Below are 6000 nucleotides of genomic sequence, written 5' to 3'. Positions count from 1 at the left end.
CACAAATGGTTAACCATGGGTAGGCAATGGTGCACTGTTTCCTGATTTTGGTTTTCTTATGTTTGAGGAGAAGTTGGTGAAATTGTACACTGCAAAAATATAAAATCTTACCAAGTATTTTCATCTAGTTCCTAGTGCAAATATCTGTGTACATGAAATAAGACAAAAATAACTTACAAGTAACATTTCAGCAAGATGTAGGAGCTTTTTTACGTCAATAATTTCTTAATATTGATTCACAAGTACTAGTTCAACTGGCAGATGATTGAATTTATTACAAGACCATTTTTCCATGTTAGAAGTGAAATAATCTTTACATAAGATTTATAACACTAAAATATTCCACAAGATCCTAAATAAATTATCTTTTATGTAAAGGAGATAATTTGATGGTTCAAATTTAAACAGTTTGGTTCCAAATCAATAATAATACTTTCTCAAAGCTCAGACCTGAATCCTATTGGACATTTTCAGGCTGGGCTTTACAGTCAAGTTTGTGCCTTGAAACCAAACAATCAAAATGACTTTCACCAATTTTGCAAAGAAGAGTTATCAAACTTAGCAGTGGCGATAAGTAGCCATGTGTACCATTCAAAACTGCAGCAAACAAAAGTGTGTAAATAGCCAAACAAAGCCAACATGATAATCAGCTGCGAGTTTCTCCACCCTCCAAAACAGCTCAGATTTACTCCTTAAACAAGCTGAATTCAAATACAAAGTCTGATATTTTACAAATCTCCAAAACTACTATTTAAAGCAATGGGTCTCTTCAACACAAAAATACAAAAATCACTATTTTCTCAGAAATTGGTGATTTTTATGTGTTTTTTTCCCCCTCCATTTTGGCTATGATAACACTGTAATTTTTACTATAATCTTTTTCTACCACTTAATCAGTGCAAACAAAACCCAGAGATTATATGTGGTAGAATTCCAGAACCCATATTATTTTTTCTTACAATGAAACAATTTAATTTAGATAAATAAAAAATCCTGCTTTTTGTTTTCGAAATGCTCTGTTGCGTGTTGTCAACAAAATTTATTTATTGAATAGACGAGTTTGGAGAATTGGTTTAAAACAGAAGCAAATACGCTGTAGAAAGAACAAAGATCATGTTTGATGTTTGAGTTGAAGATGTCCTCAGTGGGGCAGAAACTGAAGCAAAGACGGTTTATCCAGCTTCACACTCGCTTGTCTAATTTTTATTTCACGTTTAATTGAGTGTTGTTTTGATTTAATTAGGTTTTAAAGAAATAATAAAAAACAGAGTCAAAGGTACTTTAGGAGATGTGCTGGAGAGTCTTATGGGAACAGCAGAGTGGCCACATCTTGATATTAAAAAAGCTCTTTTGTCACTTAAGTTTGTTTTTTGTAAAGTATATAGTTATTCTGAGACGCAGCAGCACTTGTCTCCTCTGTTCTGCTATGACAACAGTATTAAATTTGGACTTCATAAAAAGCTGCGTTTAATGACACAGTATACATCTGAGGACCAAACATGTCTTTGTTTTTGTCTCTCGCTGCTGCTACGCATAGAAGAAAGACAAAGTGTCACCTGGTTTCTCTTTTTTTCTTTTTGCAATGATCCATCTTCTTCTGGTCTCCTTTATCAAATTTCCCCATGTGACTTGTTTTATTAAACCTTTCAGCAATAATTAACAAAAATAGACATTTTAAAGTAAAGCTCTTCATTTCCACTTTTACAGCTCGGTTTGCATTTTGTCTTTGATCCTGTTGTAGTTAGAAAAGTATCAAGTTTCTCATAGGAAGTTGAAGGTTTTTAAATCCTCACACTTTAGCAGCTTTGGTTGACTGACACAAAACACTCAAAATATCTACCTTACTTATAGTTAGTTACACCACTATAAGTAAGGTGTAACTAAAAGTGCAAATTACATTTAAATGTATTCTTTTTTTTCAATTAAGCATTTTACAATAACTACACACACCATGCTGGTAAAAATACCTGCAGTCATAAAGATGTTTTACTTTTCTCTCTTCTGGTTTGTACTTGTGTCAAATATTTACATTAATCGTAAAACTGAAGCTAAACCTGCTACTGTGAATCTCTATATTTTTAAACGATGCAAAGCTGCACATACAGCAGTGATGGTTGGAATCACCAGCATTAAATTGTACAGCTGCCAACCGGAGGAGAACAGGCTCTCAGCATATCTGACGTTTTTGCCGTGATAATGAGGCGTCTTAGAATAAAAAATCTCATCGCCAAGACTGTTTCTAGGACCAGTCCAGTCTGATTATATTTGTTCAGTTTATTGTAGCAGCATCAGGGTTCTTATTCAGACACGAACATCAGATTCATTCACTGCCTGTTGTCTGAAAGAGGCTTGAGAAAAACACACAAGGTCAGAGGTCACATGCTGGGAAGTCACAGGGGTTCAGTGTCCAGCGCTACAGGGCAGCGATGCTGGTTGTTGATACGGGAGCTTGTTAGCACGTTATTTTGTAAAGAATCGCTGAATGACCTTGATGAAAATGGAATATAAATTTGTTTGATGTGTCTCTCTGTTGGGAAAGCTAATGAACGGCTCTGTGAGTGTGTTTGTGTGTTTCTACTTAAAAAAAAAAAAACATCCAACAGGAGGGCATTGTGCTCATCGGTTTTCCAATAGTCCATGGTTTCAGAACTCGGGTGTGTCCTCTGTGCATATAGCAGCAAGTGTGTGTGACTGAGCTGTTCGTGTTTGTATCCTGGTACAAACATGCACAGATGCACAAGCACTTTGTTGTTTTTCCACACACGAAGAATGACTCAGAGGGCAACATTTTATCATTGTCACCCTCCTGAGATGCAGCTGCAGGACTGACTCAACAAGGCAGTTAAAGAATAAAGATACTAAAAGAGCTCACTTGACTCAGGTAGAAGAGTAGCTGAGGACACAAACAAATGTCCTGGATTCCAAACCTAGTATTTAACATTAGGATTTAATTCACTGAGGGAAAAAAATCTATCAAAGCCAACCTGCCCCACCTAATAACTGCTTGTACTACTGATGGCAGCAACTGGGATCAATCGTTTGCTTCATCTGGCAATGACTCTTCTATGTCACTGAGGAGGAATTTGAACCTATTCTGCTTTGCAAAAATGATATAAGTAATCTGGAGAGCCTTTGAGAATAGCTTTAAGGTCATGCCACAACATTTCAATTGGATTCAAGTCCATACTTTGATTAGGACACCCCTAAACATTCAGGCTTCAAACTGATGACATTTATCTTAAGAATTTCCAGGTAAGGAGAGCAAAAAGTAGCAACTCAAGCAAAGCCTTAATTGACATGACGCCGGCTCCGCCCCCATGCTTACGTAGAGCAATCCTCCCCAATCATTCCAGGGCACTTATCAGCAACTGACCAATCAGTGTTCCAAGTACAGTACTCCGAGAATATTGACAATATCTATCATAGAAAACATGCTGCAGTCAGAGAGATTTTGAGGAAAATAATAGATAATCACGGTCCCAGTTGTCAATGGGTAATATGCATTCCCGACAGCTGTTACCCAGAACGTGTGGAGGGCGGAACACAATTTATTACATTTCCAAAACCAAAAAGGAGTTTGGAATAACGCAAGAAATGGATCATAGACTGCAGCCCACCTCCCATCCAGCTGAATGAAACTGATGGACGGGAACTACATCGTTAGTCAGCACCACGAAGGTAACTGGTAGTAAACATCCCAGTTTTTGTCATAACGACACTTAGCTCCATGCTAACGACTCACGGCTGACGGCTCCATGGCTGACAGCTAAGCGTCAAATAATCACAACTTTGTTAAATTAAAACAACAATGCTAGACATCTAATCATTTCCAGATCAATGAGTGAAGGTAGATATGCTGGATTTTATGCATGTAGATTCCAATGGTAGCTTTTTGGCAGCATGAAAACAGACTGCGCTAACTGCTCTATTGGCATTTAAACACTGTTTCATACTACTGTTTATTTCTAAGCATTTTCCTGAAGGAAGATTTTCACAAGCCGGTATTATTTAAGTCATTACTCAACCATTTTGTACGTGCAAAGTGCGTCCCACAGCGTTCACACTCATCCAACCAGACTTTGTGTCCCTCATTTTTCCTCTTGGGCTAAATTCTCTGTTATTTCTCGCTAATAACCTTACAGACCTGACGTAGGACTAGTTAGAGAATTTTCTTGCCTGCCGTCTTTGCCTCAGTGTTGGTTTATAAGACAAAAATGACTCAAAAATGTCTCGGGTAACACATTGAGGTCCGTTAGTCTGTCATAATAACAGTTGGCTTGTCGAAGGACAGCTCTACTTCCACAAAGGGGCGGAGCCGGCATCATATCAATTCCCCAAAGCAGCCCCAGATCATCACATTGTCATCACCATGCTTGACCTTGATAGCCGCCATTATCTACAATCATTCTTTGGAGACTTTGAATTAATGAGTTGCAGCAACATTTAAACTCCCCCAAACTACATAGGTTGGGGAGTTTCTATAGATACTCTATTTATAACACGTTTTAATAGTCTCTTTAAATTTATTTTATTTCGGATTTGACATGTAAAAAAAGTGTTAGTGTGGTCTGAAATGGTTGCCTTCACCTGGTTAGTCTGGGCAATATGAAAGCATTACAAGCAGAAGTTAGAGTTTGTATCTCTGAGATGCAACTGACAGAAAGTTGGTTTGTGACACGTTGGAAATGACACAGACACACATTGTCGATGACGCGAAGTCAACCACAGTACCCACCCTCCCTCCGCCGCTGGGACCACCATGGCATCTGACAGCGAATGATTATGTTCGTACATGTCAGAGGCAGAGTGGAGAAAGTGAGAAATGGAGTAAGTGAGTAAGTACGTGTGGTAAGATTGAGAAAAATGGAAGCATAAATGTCTGCGTGGCTGTGTGGGCAAAAAGAAGAATGTGAAAAATGACAAAATGTGTGAATATGTGTGCGAAAGGAGAGCAAAGTGTGACGCTGCGTGAGTTCGTGTGTGTTATACGAGGGAAAAATGTGCAAACACGAAGAGGATAGTTGTTGTGAATGTGTGACAGTGTGTGTGATTACGTTCCACCGCGGATGTATGTGTCCTCGGTGCTCTCTCCCAGCTGTTGTTTCTTCTTCTTCTCCCAGTGCATGAAGAAGAAAACTTCACTGCAATCACAAAAACAGAAAGCACACACACACACACAAAATACTTCTCACATGTGGCATCAAAAGAAAAAAATGATATGTCTAATTTATGAAAATTCTGAATTTCTTTCCAAACACACCCACACTCCAAACTGGAAATCTGAAAAAGTTTGTTTGGAGCCAGAGAGTATGGAAACAAAGGAGTTACAAAGCAGAGGAATGCAAATACTCAGAATTCATTTGATATATTAAAGAGTTTTTTTTTCTTTACTGTCAAAGTCTTTTTTCAAAGATTAACATATTTTGAAAACAAAATATTTACAAATTTTAAAACATGAATGAAATCATTTATTGTAAATTACTTCAAAACTCATTTGACATTTTTTTTATTAAGACTAAATAAAACACAACCTTGCTCTGCTCCCCTTCAAAGTCCACTTTGCCAATGCAGGCTCCAAATTGGACACCCAAATTAATATAAAGTGTGGCACAAATGTCTCAAATTAATTTACACATGCACAAAATCAAACCACTATCACCAGATTGCAGTCTGGATGGAAATTACTTTAGCATTTTATGAAATTGCACAAAAAAAAAAAATAAAAAATAAAAAAATAAAAAATTCAATTATCCTTGAAAGACCACTGTCTGCAACTTTCACAAAGCTGATTGATTTCCAATTAAAACCACATACCTCACAGACAAATTTCCTTTCAACAGTGAGTCTGACGAGCAGATGCTCAAACAGTGCTGGACAAAGAAGCTATGTGTGTGAGCTCAGGTTTAGAGCTGGAAAGATGTTAAGGAGCAAGCCACAATATTGTCCGAAGGAAATGAAGTAGTAAACAACCTTTTAGGCTTCATTTTTGCTTATTTTAAT

The sequence above is a fragment of the Xiphophorus hellerii genome, chromosome 13 (assembly GCF_003331165.1).
Source record: "Xiphophorus hellerii strain 12219 chromosome 13, Xiphophorus_hellerii-4.1, whole genome shotgun sequence".
NCBI classification, from domain to species: Eukaryota; Metazoa; Chordata; class Actinopteri; order Cyprinodontiformes; family Poeciliidae; genus Xiphophorus; species Xiphophorus hellerii.
Note: the sequence above shows the minus strand (reverse complement) of the source record.